The sequence below is a fragment of the Thalassophryne amazonica genome, chromosome 3 (genome assembly GCF_902500255.1).
Source record: "Thalassophryne amazonica chromosome 3, fThaAma1.1, whole genome shotgun sequence".
Lineage (NCBI taxonomy): Eukaryota > Metazoa > Chordata > Actinopteri > Batrachoidiformes > Batrachoididae > Thalassophryne > Thalassophryne amazonica.
In genome coordinates this window covers 102,252,741-102,268,954 of record NC_047105.1, presented here as the reverse complement: position 1 = coordinate 102,268,954, position 16,214 = coordinate 102,252,741, and the positions used below count along the sequence as shown (strand labels likewise).

General features: G+C 44.7%; 1 protein-coding gene across 4 annotated transcripts in view; it reads left to right on the top strand.

Annotated features, from left to right (window-relative positions):
- The window catches only part of LOC117507333 (chemokine-like protein TAFA-4), a 218,096-nt gene that overhangs the window by 97,597 nt on the left and 104,285 nt on the right, over positions 1-16,214 (top strand). The gene's annotated exons all lie outside the window — the stretch shown is intronic.

Below are 16,214 nucleotides of genomic sequence, written 5' to 3'. Positions count from 1 at the left end.
CCCTGGTCAAGAAGGCACTTCCTCAGGAGGCTGAGGTGTGCTGGCCTTGGCAGTTCTGTGCTGCACGCCTTCTACAGGTGCAAGGTGGAGAGTGTTATGTGCTCCTGCATCACTGTGTGGTACGGCAACTACTCTGCAGTGGACAAGAAGACTCTGCAGAGGGTTGTGAATGCCACATAGATGATTGTGGAAGGAAGCCTACCCACCATCGTGAACATTTACACAAATAGATGCAGGAAAAGGGCCTCCAGCATAAAAAAAGACCCCACCCACCCGGCAAGCACAATGTTCATTCCACAGCCTACTCCCCTTTGGGCAGGAGGCTGCGGAGCATCAGGTGCTGAACCACCAGACTGAGAAACAGTTTCTTCCCAGAGGCTGTGAGGCTGTTGATTTCTGGTAGAGCACTATAGCTCTGTTGCTTCCTGCATAATAACATGAACTACACTACCTTGAAGGGGTAAACACTTGTTAATACCTTGGTTGCACAACACCTTGGCTATTTGCACACCAGTACTTTGCACAATAACTGCACTTCTGCACACCCATACATTTGCACAACTGATTTGCACAATCAGATTTTTTTTGCACAATAATTCTGGCATGCTGCCCATTACAACTGTTGCTTTTCATTTTATTTTTTATGAAATATATATTTAAAGGTAAGCAATGCAGTGGGACAGGGACAATGTAAAGTCAAGTCCCTTCGGCTGCTCCCTTGTTTGCACTTGGTGTCGCAACAGCAAATCCAAGGTGGATCTGCATGTTGAATTGGCACAGGTTTTACGCCGGATGTCCTTCCTGACGCAACTCCACATTACATGGAGAAATGTGGCAGGGGTGGGATTTGAACCCGGAACCTTCTACACTGAAACCAAGCGCATTAACCACTTGGCCACCACCCTTGCAGAGAGTGAGAATAAACAGTGCATTAAAATTCTGAGGCTGGGAAATTAAACTTCCCCTTCATTATAAATATTAAATAATTAGGTTTCCACCAGTTTTCTTGAGACAAGTCAGGGATACATGAATATTTTCAAGTCACTGAATATGTTTTGGTCTTCATTTACATCCATCATTAAGAAATACAAATACTATGGTACTGTGTGGTACACCTGTGTCAAGTAGGTGACCATGCTGAAAGGAGACTCACCAGGACACCCAGACATCAATGAAGGAGATATACTAGACTCCCATGGTGGTGACAGGAGAATTATCCACAGTGCAACTTTTGTCTGTTGCACCACCATTTATACAGCTTGATAATGGAATGGAACACAGAAGGAGTTTCTTAAAAAGAAAATGTGAAATTTCATGTACAATTTGCTAGAAGGCATGTGAGAGACTTCAGCCTAGATTTGATCAATTTCCTCCTATGAAAACAGCCTGGTATGAAATGTATGAAATTGTCTCCATTAACAACATCGACATCTTTGCACCCTGACACATATTCACTTACATGAATTCAACACAACCTCGCAGCTGTACAATGTTCCCTGCAGGTACAGCAGGTACAACAAGAAAATCTTCTTCTTCTTCTTTTGGCTGTTCCTGTTAGGGATCACCACAGCAGATCAATCACTTCCATCTCACCCTGTCCTCTGTATCTTCCTCTGTCTCACCAACCACCTGCATGTCCTCCCTCAGCAGATCCATGAACCTCCTCTTTGGCCTCCCTCTTCTCCTCCTGCCTGGTGGTTACATTCTCAGCATCCTTGAATTGAATTGAAGAAGATTTATTTTGAACATAACAAAAGAAAAAATAAAACAATAGACAATGTAAAATTAAAGTTTGTTCAAAAACTAATGAGAAGTCAAAACTTATCTAACCCCACCCCTTCTTCCTGTATAATGATTTACATATCAATCCCTGTTTTCTTAAAAATACTACTGACAATCATGATGATGATAATAATAATAATAATAATAATAATAGAAACAACAATAATAGCAACAATAATACTAATAGTAACAATGATAATGATACAGTGATACAATTTTAGAAAAAACACAAAGACATAAGGAACCCGACAAAACAAAACACAACAGAAAAGATGGACCCAACTAACAATGAACATAAATAAATCCATAAACAAATGTAGAAATAAATAATCAATAACAGTTTCCCGTGAACACCTAGCGATTCTCACACTTCATCCCTGTATCCCATGAAAACACATTCCTTATATTTTGTTTTAAACTGTTAAATGTTTGGATATTGCTTTAACTCTGCATTCATACTGTTCCACAGTCTCACCCCACAGAATGAAATGCAGAATCATTTCTTATTTGTGTGGATTTTGTTCATTTTGAAGTTGTATTTCCCTTGTAATTGATATCCCCCTTCTTGATCCTTAAACACTTTCTGTATGTTTTTTGGTAAAAGGTCATTTTTGTTTGACTTGTACAAGGATCTGTGCTGTTTGGAATTTTACTATGTCTGTTAATTTTAATAGTTTTGATTTTAAGAAGAGTGAGTGAGTATGGTCTTGATAGCCGACATTATGAATGACCCGTATTGCCCTTTTTGAAGAATAATTATTGATTTCATTGAACTCATATAGTTATTACCCCAAATGTCCACACAATAATTGAAATACGGTAAGACAATGGAACAGTATAAGATACGAAGTGATTTATGATCCAGAACATGTTTTACTTTAACAGTGAAATGCTTCTTGATCCTTTGGTTTGTATATATTTGATGTGTGGTTTCCAACTGATTTTCTCATCTATTATTACCCCAAGGAATTTATTTTCATCCACCCTTTCAATCTGCACCCCATCTATCTGTATTCATACTTGCTCATTGGTTCTGCATCTCCCAAATAACATTAGTTTTGTTTTATTTAAGTTCAGTGACAATTTGTTTCGGTTAAACCATATTTTCAATTTGTTCATTTCTTCAGTGATTTCCTCTACCATTTCTCTTAAATTCTCCCCAGAACAGAAAATATTCGCGTCATCAGCAAACAATACCAGTTCGAGTATCTGTGACACCTTAGAAAGATCACTAATATATAATAGAAATAGTTTGGGCCCCAACACTGACCCCAGTGGTACCCCACAAACAATGTCCAAACATTCAGAACTGACATCACCCATCTTAACAAACTGCTGTCTCTGTTGTAAATAGCTTCTAACCCAGTCCGATACAATACCTCTGATGCCATATCTTTCCAGTTTTTTAATTAATATTTCATGGTTAATTGTGTCAAAGGCTTTCTTAATGTCAATAAATATTCCAACTGCATATTTGTTTTGTTCAATGCCATTTGTAATTTCTTCAATTGCTTGTATTATTGCTAATGATGTTGTACTGTTTGATCTAAAACCATATTGGTTATCGAAGAGTAATTTGTGCTTTTCAATGAATATATCCAATCTATTATTAAAGAGTTTTTCTAGTATTTTGGAAAATTGTAGAAGTAAAGACACAGGTCTGTAGTTGTTGAAATGATGCATGTTCCCAGTTTTGTACAGTGGAATGACTTTGGCTATTTTCATCTTGTTTGGGAATGAACCAGTTTGAAATGATAAATTACAGATGTATGTTAGATTTTGAGATCCCTTCAATGACCTCTTTTACTGTTGTCATATCAATGTCATTATAATCAATTAATGTTTTGTTTTTACATTTTTTAACAATATCTAATATTTCTTTCTCCTCCACCGCTTTGAGAATCATTGAATTACAATTTCATTCTACCAATACATCCATGTTTTTCCCACCTGTCCCTGGATCAGAGATTTTTCATGCAAGATCAGGTCCCACATTTACAAAAAATTATTTAGATTGTCACCCACATCATTTTTTATTACAAATTACATTACCCGCATCGATAAAATACTCAGGATATTGTAACTGTTTAGAAAGAACTACTTCAAATCAAATCAAATCAAATCAATTTTATTTATATAGCACCAAATCACAACAAACAGTTGCCCCAAGGCGCTTTATATTGTAAGGCAAAGCCATACAATAATTACGGAAAAACCCCAACGGTCAAAACGACCCCCTGTGAGCAAGCACTTGGCGACAGTGGGAAGGAAAAACTCCCTTTTAACAGGAAGAAACCTCCAGCAGAACCAGGCTCAGGGAGGGGCAGTCTTCTGCTGGGACTGGTTGGGGCTGAGGGAGAGAACCAGGAAAAAGACATGCTGTGGAGGGGAGCAGAGATCAATCACTAATGATTAAATGCAGAGTGGTGCATACAGAGCAAAAAGAGAAACACTCAGTGCATCATGGGAACCCCCCAGCAGTCTAAGTCTATAGCAGCATAACTAAGGGATGGTTCAGAGTCACCTGATCCAGCCCTAACTATAAGCTTTAGCAAAAAGGAAAGTTTTAAGCCTAATCTTAAAAGTAGAGAGGGTGTCTGTCTCCCTGATCTGAATTGGGAGCTGGTTCCACAGGAGAGGAGCCTGAAAGCTGAAGGCTCTGCCTCCCATTCTACTCTTACAAACCCTAGGAACTACAAGTAAGCCTGCAGTCTGAGAGCGAAGCGCTCTATTGGGGTGATATGGTACTATGAGGTCCCTAAGATAAGATGGGACCTGATTATTCAAAACCTTATAAGTAAGAAGAAGAATTTTAAATTCTATTCTAGAATTAACAGAAAGCCAATGAAGAGAGGCCAATATGGGTGAGATATGCTCTCTCCTTCTAGTCCCCGTTAGTACTCTAGCTGCAGCATTTTGAATTAACTGAAGGCTTTTCAGGGAACTTTTAGGACAACCTGATAATAATGAATTACAATAGTCCAGCCTAGAGGAAATAAATGCATGAATTAGTTTTTCAGCATCACTCTGAGACAAGACCTTTCTAATTTTAGAGATATTGCGCAAATGCAAAAAAGCAGTCCTACATATTTGTTTAATATGCGCATTGAATGACATATCCTGATCAAAAATGACTCCAAGATTTCTCACAGTATTACTAGAGGTCAGGCTAATGCCATCCAGGGTAAGGATCTGGTTAGACACCATGTTTCTAAGATTTGTGGGGCCAAGTACAATAACTTCAGTTTTATCTGAGTTTAAAAGCAGGAAATTAGAGGTCATCCATGTCTTTATGTCTGTAAGACAATCCTGCAGTTTAGCTAATTGGTGTGTCCTCTGGCTACGGCACAGGAGCTTGAGGAGCACTTGAAAAGTCAGTTGAGCGATCCTGCGAGGAACATTCCGCTAGGGTCACCAGGATATGTGCCCCGTCCTGCCGAGCCCGAAGTTGAGTTCGATATAACACCACCAAGGTGGGTCGAGATCAGGCAGGTGGTGGACAAGGCAAGATCTGCGTCAGCCCCAGGCCTGAATGGCGTGCCCTATAGGGTGTATAAAAGCTGTCCGACGGTGCTGAAGTTTCTTTGGAGGTTGATGAGAGTCGCCTGGAAGACCAAAGTTATTCCAACTGAGTGGACTAGGGCAATAACTATTTTTATCCCAAAAGAACAGGACTCTCGTAGCATCAATCAGTTTAGAGGAATTGCCCTATTGAATGTGGAAGGGAAGATTTTCTTTTCAGTGGTCGCAAAGAGAGTGACCAGTTATCTCCTAGAAAATAACTACATTGACACCAGTTGTCAAAAGGCAGGCATTCCTGGTTTTCCAGGTTGTGTGGAGCATTCAGCTATGATTTGGAACCAGATTCAGTCAGCCAAGCGGGAGAAGCGCGATCTGCACGTTGTCTGGCTGGATCTGGAAAATGCCTATGGTTCGGTCCCTCATCAGCTCATTGCTTTTGCCTTGGAATTTTTTCATATTCCATCTTGTATTCAGAAGCTGGTATCCAATTACTTTAACTCTTTGCAAGTTTGTTATGCCACACAGGGTATTACCACCAATTGGCAACAGCTTGAGAAGGGCATCGCAATGGGATGCTCAATTTCCCCCATCATTTTCACGGCAGCTTTTGAGGTGATCCTGATTGGCAGTAGGCAGATGGGGCGAGGGTTAAAAACGGGGTCAGGACAACGGCTACCAGCTCTGCGAAGTTACATGGATGATGTAACTAGCCTACTGCAAACAGCGCCTTGTACTGTTAGGTTTTTAAGGAGGTTTGAAGAACTCCTGAGATGGGCGAGAATGAGGATCAAGCCAGCGAAGTCCCGCAGTTTGTCGATCCGGAAGGGAGTTAGGAACGACCGTATCTCCTTTACAGTGGATGGAGGAAAGATCCCGTTGTTGGTTGACCAACCAGTCCGCAGTCTGGGAAGGCTGTATACGGCGGAGTTGTCTGATACTCACATGCCTGCCGTCATTTTGCAGCAGCTTACGGATGGGCTGGAGAGGATTGACAAGTGCCACCTCCCAGGGAAGCTGAAAGTCTGGTGTTATCAGTTCACCCTCTTCCAGCGGTTGATGTGGCCTCTGAAGCTGTGCGAGATCACTTCATCTGTAGTAATGAAGATGGATGCAAAAGCCAATACCTTTATACGCAAGTGGCTTGGGCTACCTCGAAGTCTCTCAGATGTTGCCCTGTTTGGGAAGACTGTGTTGCAGCTGCCACTGAAGTCTATTAATCTAGGCTACAGGCAAGAGAAGGCCAGGCTTGTTCTGGAGTTGAGAGAATCAGCCGATCCACTCGTAAAAAACAGCAAGGTGCCAGTACGAACAGGACGCAAGTGGAAGGCTGAGGAGGCTGTTAACCAGGCCATCAGCAGGCTTGAGCATAAAGAAGTGGTGGGTAGGATACAGTCAGGGAGAGCAGGCTTGGGGTGGGGAATAGCCCCCAAGCTTTGGTCCAAGGCTACAAGAAAGGAGAAGAAAGGGTTGGTGATTGAGGAGGTGGTCAGGCATGAGGAGGAGAAATATAAGATCAAGGCCCTCAGCCAGTCGCGGCAAGGGCAATGGACAACATGGGAAGGAGTTGTCAGTAGGACCATCAAGTGGTCCGAGGTGTGGAAGATGCCCCAAGCAAGGCTTAGCTTCCTCATTCGGGCCACGTATGATACCCTCCCCAGCCCAAGCAATGTGAGTCTGTGGTATGGCTTGGAGGAAAGCTGTCAGCTCTGTAATGTCCCAAACCCAAGCCTCCAACATATCCTGTCTAGTTGCAAGACAGCTCTGGCGCAGGGTAGGTATAGGTGGCGGCACGATCTGGTTCTGCGGAAGCTGGCAGAAGTCCTTGAAGTGCAGAGAACGGAGGTAATTAAAGAGCTTCCTCCTACGTCTTGGACTTTTATCAACTTTGTCAGACAAGGGGCTGGAGTCCAACCTGTTGCTCAGAGGACAAGGTCACTGCTAACACCTGGATGTAGCTGGAATTTGAGGGTGGATCTCGATAGGCAGCTTAAGTTCCCCCCAGAGATTGTTACCACCTCTTTGAGGCCAGATGTTGTGCTGTGGTCCGCCGACGTTAAGTCTGTGATTTTGGTGGAGTTAACGGTCCCTTGGGAGGGAGGAATGGAGGCTGCCTGCGAAAGGAAGAGAGATAAATACACCGACTTTGTAGCGGAGTGTCGGGAAGCGGGATGGTCCGCAGTTATCTATCCCGTGGAGGTTGGCTGTAGGGGGTTCATCGGAACATCCACTCAGCGCCTCCTTAGGAAGATCGGAGTGTCTGGAACAAGGCTGAAGAGGGCATGTAGGGAGCTGGCAGAGGAGGCGGAAAGAGCCAGCTTCTGGCTGTGGTTGCGTAGGAAGGATAGGTCGTGGGGGAAAGAGGGGTCCTAGGGGTGGCTGCAGGGGGCGGTAGGGAGACGTCCCTGCCGTTGCTCCACCACCGTGAGATGTTCCGGGATTAATGGAGCGAAACATCAATGAAGGGTGGCTCCCGGCTGATGACCCTGCAGTTACCCCACCGGCACTGGTGGAGGTGCGTCAGGCGGAAACGCCAGGCAGGTAGAAATTACCTGTGTTTCCAACTAGTTTTGCTGGATTTCCAGTGACCACTGCGAATAGGGCAGTTGGCAGTCAGGAAAGACTGGTGGGCGGTCAGGGAAGACTGACGGACAGCAGGAAAGACTGCACTAGGCGTGGACGGGCTAGTTACCCACCCCACAAGTCCTTGTCAAGATGACGTTGGACAGCCAATTTTAACTATGAGTACAAGAAAAGAAAGACAGCCCGAAGGTCCACCGAGAGGCGGGATGGAAGATGGATCAAACTGGACGGACAACATGGTACGAACTGGAATGACAATTACTAACGAGCAAAGGACCCTGAGGAAGTGTAGCTGCGGGTGGGCCAAGGTGACAACTTTTAGGGGCCTGCGCATCCATCAGGGGAAGATGAAGTGTGGCGGAGTAAGCCAGATGCAATCTTGCACTGCCCCGGCAGATCAGACAAGCAGGAGACAGAGCCTGGTTGAGCACCACAGTGTTGCTGTTTCCAATGTTGCAGATGGCCAGAGGGGAGAAGAGTACCTTTCCCAGCAGCAGGAGCACCAGTTATACCAGGAGCCTATTTCCCATAATGAGCAGTATGAGGATATCCCCCGCAGCGAAACCCCGACAAGAATAAGGAGGGAGAACCCCATTCAACAGCCCAAAGTGATGTGGCCTAGAGCCAATGACAAAGAGGCATGGAGAGGGTTCGATCACGATCTGTATGTCAGCCTGAAGTCAGTGCGAGGCAATGTGTCCACCAAGCTGAACCTCTTTGGTAACATCATATATGAAGTGGGTAGGGCAAGGTTTGGGGAAAAAGTGGGGAGGAAGAACACGGCCAGGGAGCCAGGGAGAAGAGAGAAGGAAATATTCAATCTAGTGAAGGAGAGGAGGTCCCTTAGGAAGGCTTGGAGGAAAGCTGGAGAAAATGAGAAAGAGGGACTTAAAGTATTGTGGGTCCAAATCCGAAGGAGGCTTATAACCTTGCGGAGAGCGGAGCGGATTCGAAAGCGGAGAAGAAGGAAGGAGAGTGAGAGGGCAAGGTTCTTCCGGGATCCTTTTAAGTTTGCCAGGAGCCTCCTCGAAGAGAAAAAGAACGGAAGATTGGAGGCTACGGCACAGGAGCTTGAGGAGCACTTGAAAAGTCAGTTGAGCGATCCTGCGAGGAACATTCCGCTAGGGTCACCAGGATATGTGCCCCGTCCTTCCGAGCCCGAAGTTGAGTTCGATATAACACCACCAAGGTGGGTCGAGATCAGGCAGGTGGTGGACAAGGCAAGATCTGCGTCAGCCCCAGGCCTGAATGGCGTGCCCTATAGGGTGTATAAAAGCTGTCCGACGGTGCTGAAGTTTCTTTGGAGGTTGATGAGAGTCGCCTGGAAGACCAAAGTTATTCCAACTGAGTGGACTAGGGCAATAACTATTTTTATCCCAAAAGAACAGGACTCTCGTAGCATCAATCAGTTTAGAGGAATTGCCCTATTGAATGTGGAAGGGAAGATTTTCTTTTCAGTGGTCGCAAAGAGAGTGACCAGTTATCTCCTAGAAAATAACTACATTGACACCAGTTGTCAAAAGGCAGGCATTCCTGGTTTTCCAGGTTGTGTGGAGCATTCAGCTATGATTTGGAACCAGATTCAGTCAGCCAAGCGGGAGAAGCGCGATCTGCACGTTGTCTGGCTGGATCTGGAAAATGCCTATGGTTCGGTCCCTCATCAGCTCATTGCTTTTGCCTTGGAATTTTTTCATATTCCATCTTGTATTCAGAAGCTGGTATCCAGTTACTTTAACTCTTTGCAAGTTTGTTATGCCACACAGGGTATTACCACCAATTGGCAACAGCTTGAGAAGGGCATCGCAATGGGATGCTCAATTTCCCCCATCATTTTCACGGCAGCTTTTGAGGTGATCCTGATTGGCAGTAGGCAGATGGGGCGAGGGTTAAAAACGGGGTCAGGACAACGGCTACCAGCTCTGCGAAGTTACATGGATGATGTAACTAGCCTACTGCAAACAGCGCCTTGTACTGTTAGGTTTTTAAGGAGGTTTGAAGAACTCCTCAGATGGGCGAGAATGAGGATCAAGCCAGCGAAGTCCCGCAGTTTGTCGATCCGGAAGGGAGTTAGGAACGACCGTATCTCCTTTACAGTGGATGGAGGAAAGATCCCGTTGTTGGTTGACCAACCAGTCCGCAGTCTGGGAAGGCTGTATACGGCGGAGTTGTCTGATACTCACATGCCTGCCGTCATTTTGCAGCAGCTTACGGATGGGCTGGAGAGGATTGACAAGTGCCACCTCCCAGGGAAGCTGAAAGTCTGGTGTTATCAGTTCACCCTCTTCCAGCGGTTGATGTGGCCTCTGAAGCTGTGCGAGATCACTTCATCTGTAGTAATGAAGATGGATGCAAAAGCCAATACCTTTATACGCAAGTGGCTTGGGCTACCTCGAAGTCTCTCCGATGTTGCCCTGTTTGGGAAGACTGTGTTGCAGCTGCCACTGAAGTCTATTAATCTAGGCTACAGGCAAGAGAAGGCCAGGCTTGTTCTGGAGTTGAGAGAATCAGCCGATCCACTCGTAAAAAAACAGCAAGGTGCCAGTACGAACAGGACGCAAGTGGAAGGCTGAGGAGGCTGTTAACCAGGCCATCAGCAGGCTTGAGCATAAAGAAGTGGTGGGTAGGATACAGTCAGGGAGAGCAGGCTTGGGGTGGGGAATAGCCCCCAAGCTTTGGTCCAAGGCTACAAGAAAGGAGAAGAAAGGGTTGGTGATTGAGGAGGTGGTCAGGCATGAGGAGGAGAAATATAAGATCAAGGCCCTCAGCCAGTCGCGGCAAGGGCAATGGACAACATGGGAAGGAGTTGTCAGTAGGACCATCAAGTGGTCCGAGGTGTGGAAGATGCCCCAAGCAAGGCTTAGCTTCCTCATTCGGGCCACGTATGATACCCTCCCCAGCCCAAGCAATGTGAGTCTGTGGTATGGCTTGGAGGAAAGCTGTCAGCTCTGTAATGTCCCAAACCCAAGCCTCCAACATATCCTGTCTAGTTGCAAGACAGCTCTGGCGCAGGGTAGGTATAGGTGGCGGCACGATCTGGTTCTGCGGAAGCTGGCAGAAGTCCTTGAAGTGCAGAGAACGGAGGTAATTAAAGAGCTTCCTCCTACGTCTTGGACTTTTATCAACTTTGTCAGACAAGGGGCTGGAGTCCAACCTGTTGCTCAGAGGACAAGGTCACTGCTAAAACCTGGATGTAGCTGGAATTTGAGGGTGGATCTCGATAGGCAGCTTAAGTTCCCCCCAGAGATTGTTACCACCTCTTTGAGGCCAGATGTTGTGCTGTGGTCCGCCGACGTTAAGTCTGTGATTTTGGTGGAGTTAACGGTCCCTTGGGAGGGAGGAATGGAGGCTGCCTGCGAAAGGAAGAGAGATAAATACACCGACTTGGTAGCGGAATGTCGGGAAGCGGGATGGTCCGCAGTTATCTATCCCGTGGAGGTTGGCTGTAGGGGGTTCATCGGAACATCCACTCAGCGCCTCCTTAGGAAGATCGGAGTGTCTGGAACAAGGCTGAAGAGGGCATGTAGGGAGCTGGCAGAGGAGGCGGAAAGAGCCAGCTTCTGGCTGTGGTTGCGTAGGAAGGATAGGTCGTGGGGGAAAGAGGGGTCCTAGGGGTGGCTGCAGGGGGCGGTAGGGAGACGTCCCTGCCGTTGCTCCACCACCGTGAGATGTTCCGGGATTAATGGAGCGAAACATCAATGAAGGGTGGCTCCCGGCTGATGACCCTGCAGTTACCCCACCGGCACTGGTGGAGGTGCGTCAGGCGGAAACGCCAGGCAGGTAGAAATTACCTGTGTTTCCAACATAGATAGATAAAGCTGGGTATCATCTGCTTAACAATGAAAATTTAAGCAATGCTGTCTAATAATACTGCCTAAGGGAAACATGTATAAAGTGAATAAAATTGGTCCTAGCACAGAACCTTGTGGAACTCCATAATTAACCTTAGTCTGTGAAGAAGATTCCCCATTTACATGAACAAATTGTAATCTATTAGATAAATATGATTCAAACCACCGCAGCACAGTGCCTTTAATACCTATGGCATGCTCTAATCTCTGTAATAAAATTTTATGGTCAACAGTATCAAAAGCAGCACTGAGGTCTAACAGAACAAGCACAGAGATGAGTCCACTGTCTGAGGCCATAAGAAGATCATTTGTAACCTTCACTAATGCTGTTTCTGTACTATGATGAATTCTAAAACCTGACTGAAACTCTTCAAATAGACCATTCCTCTGCAGATGATCAGTTAGCTGTTTTACAACTACCCTTTCAAGAATTTTTGAGAGAAAAGGAAGGTTGGAGATTGGCCTATAATTAGCTAAGATAGCTGGGTCAAGTTATGGCTTTTTAAGTAATGGTTTAATTACTGCCACCTTAAAAGCCTGTGGTACATAGCCAACTAATAAAGATAGATTGATCATATTTAAGATCGAAGCATTAATTAATGGTAGGGCTTCCTTGAGCAGCCTGGTAGGAATGGGGTCTAATAGACATGTTGATGGTTTGGAGGAAGTAACTAATGAAAATAACTCAGACAGAACAATCAGAGAGAAAGAGTCTAACCAAATACTTGAAGGTGCTATATTATTTTTTCTTTTTGAATTTTTATGCTTAAATAGATTTTTGCTGCTTATTGGTGGTCTGGGAGCAGGCACCGTCTCTACGGGGATGGGGTAATGAGGGGATGGCAGGGGGAGAGAAGCTGCAGAGAGGTGTGTAAGACCCCTGGATAGTCATGGTTTGGAAGATTTAAGAAAATTGGCCAGATTTCTAGAAATGAGAACTGCTCCATCCAAAGTGGGATGGATGCCGTCTCTCCTATCAAGACCAGGTTTTCCCCAGAAGCTTTGCCAATTATCTATGAAGCCCACCTCATTTTTTGGACACCACTCAGACAGCCAGCAATTCAAGGAGAACATGCGGCTAAACATGTCACTTCCGGTCCGATTGGGGAGGGGCCCACAGAAAACTACAGAGTCCAACATTGTTTTTGCAATGTTACACACCGATTCAATGTTAATTTTAGTGACCTCCGATTGGCGTAACCGGGTGTCATTACTGCCGACGTGAATTACAATCTTACCAAATTTACGCTTAGCCTTAGCCAGCAGTTTCAAATTTCCTTCAGTGTCACCTGCTCTGGCCCCCGGAAGACAACTGACTATGGTTGCTGGTGTCGCTAACTTCACATTTCTCAAAACAGAGTCGCCAATAACCAGAGTTTGATCCTCGGCGGGTGTGTCGCCGAGTGGGGAAAAACGGTTAGAAATGTGAACGGGTTGGCGGTGTACGTGGGGCTTCTGTTTAGGGCTACGCTTCCTCCTCACAGTCACCCAGTCGGCCTGCTTTCCCGGCTGCTCGGGATCTGCTGGAAGAGAACTAACGGCGGCCAAGCTACCTTGGTCCGCACCGACTACAGGGGCCTGGCTAGCTGTAGAATTTTCCACGGTGCGGAGCCGAGTCTCCAATTCGCCCAGCCTGGCCTCCAAAGCTACGAATAAGCTACACTTATTACAAGTACCATTACTGCTAAAGAAGGCCGAGGAATAACTAAACATTTCACACCCAGAGCAGAAAAGTGCGTGAGAGACAGGAGAAGCCGCCATGCTAAACCGGCTAAGAGTTAGTAGCTGTGCTAAGCTAGCGGATTCCTAAAAACACACAAAGTGAATAATGTGTAAATAATTTAGAGGTGATTCAGCAGAGGGAGTGCTTTAGTTAAGGCACGTGAAGATTACACTGTGAAACAAATCGTTATCTAGTTATCTAGATCAATCTAACTGCGCAGATTAAACAGCTAACAGATACAGCAAAACACTGCTGTGCTCCGGAACAGGAAGTGATACAATACCACAGTGAGAGCCAACCACCAGTAGAGGCAAGCGGATTGACAGGAGTGTCACCAAAATAACAGGTATGATTTCATGTGTCTAGAGGACAAATCACTGTAGTATTAATCATTAGCAACAACATGTACAACCCTTTTCTGAACTATTAAAATGTAAAATGTGTTTGGACTGCTGGTCAGTATGAACCTAAAAATGCCATAATTTCAGTCCTTACATAAACATTCGGCAATGCAATCTTAATCTGAATTTAACATTGTAGCTGTTTGACAGGCGGGATGCTCAGGAATGGTAGGACACAAATGCACGGCTCCAGCAGACACCACTGATTTTTACTAAACTTTACTGAAGTGGATAGCAGTGCTTGGTACACGAGTAGGCAGTCCAACAAAAGCAGCAATACAGAAATCATCAGGCTAAATGGCGTGGTCAAGGCAACAGGCAGGAGGTCAGGTACACACTATGAGTCAGGCAGGAACAAGAATGCAGGTACAGAGCTGGAATGAGGGCACAAGGCACGACAAACTGGTGAAGAACAAAACCACCCAGTGAGTTTATAAAACCCCAGGTGGTAATCAGTGAATCAGGAACAGGTGCACACAGAAAGCACCAGAAGCAGGGCGTGGCCAGAGAGAGAGAGCGAGAGAGAGAGAGAGAGAGAGAGAGAGAGAGAGAGAGAGAGAGAGAGAGAGAGAGAGAAAGAGAGAGAGAAACACCCATCACCAAGAACCAAGAGAGAGACAAGAGAAACAGAGACAGACAGACCCAAGCAGAAAAATCCCAACAAGATAATAAAGAAACCAAAACCCTTATAATACAAAACTAGCAAAACTCAAACTCTGACACTGTTATTATGTACCAGGTTTTCCCTTGGTTTCTGGGGCAAGAGGTGATGCTGTTACCAGTGGGAAGTAGTGGGGTTGATAGAAAGTTCATGGCGTAATTAAAGTATTGACATGAAAACCCTAATGCATCACTTCTTGTGAATCATCTCCTTTATCGCTGCCCTCAGATGAACAAGATGAGATGTATCAGCGTGACGAAGTCATCATATGATGCCCAAAGATGGAGGATCACACCTGTCCAAAGGCCCCACCATCATGTATAAAATGCATCCACCACCAGCAGAACTGCCACACCCTGTAGCTGACTGCATCTTAGAGAGTGATACAGACTCCCGTCTGTATGCAAGGATTCCACTATCAGAATTTCAAACACTTCACCATCAATACCAGTTGTGGCCCAAATTCTAATAACTTTGATGAAACTAAGACAGAGCGTTGTCATGGCTGATTTGGCACACCGATTTAAAATATCACAAGCTCAGGTCAGCAGCACAGTGGGACTGTGGGTAGACGTTATGTGTGAACACATGAAGGATCTCACTGTGTGGCTGCCTCATGAATCAATCAAAGCAACATTGCCAAAAGCTTTTAAAGAGCACGTTACTAACACAGCCTGTGTAACTGACTGCACAGAGACAGTTTTACAAAAAGAAAAAAAAAATCCTAGATTCAAGAAGTGAGTCATGCAGTCATTATTATGCAAATAACACAATTAAGTATTTAGTGACTGTTTCCCCCTCTGAAATAATCATGTTTATTTCTTACACTTATGGTGGAAAATGTAGTAATGTGTAATGTGTTTTTTAAACATATATGGAAAATGTATTGAAAACACTGTTTTCCTTGTAACAATAAAAAAAGAACAACTGAAAATGTCTTATTTCCATCCTTCTTTATTTTCCTTCATACAGTACAGGTGGGCGGATCGATCCTAATATCGATAATATCGATACCAACGCTGGTACTGATTTTGTGTATATTGTGATCCTCGTGTAAAAAGATCGATAGTCAAGTTTTTTTTCTCTCCCGCACACACTGACTGCTGCTCACGCAGATTCATCAAAGTCTACTCTCTGTCTGTAAGAGCAGTGCTGCGCTGTGTCACACAACACGGAGCAGCACACCCTTGTATTGTGGTTTGTCAGCCCTCTACCTCAGGAGGTTTTGTTTTAAGTTGTGTTGAGTGATTTTTTTTAAACAAAAAATGTTGATTGTGATAATAAAGTATTTTGTTGTCACGTACAATGTTTGGCGAAATTCTATCCTAGGTCTTTTTGATCCTTAGGATCTATGAAGCTTACATATGAAAAAGTATCGGTATTGGTATCGATATCGGCGATACTGGGCCTGTATTTACTTGGTATCGGATCAATACCAAAATTCCCGGTATCGCCCACCTCTATCATACAGTGCTCTTTTGTTGTCTGTAACACACATTACACCTGTTAAGTGATGACTGTATTTTCAAGAGATTCAGATATCTGAGGCACAGCAGAATCTTCTTTGCAACAAATTGATTCACTAATGTTGGAAGCAGATGTGAAAAGTAGAAATTCTGGACATGTTTCATGTGTATGTAAAGACTTTGTCAAATGTCCAACTCCAGGTGCTCAGTTGGTGTCTAGACAACCAACTG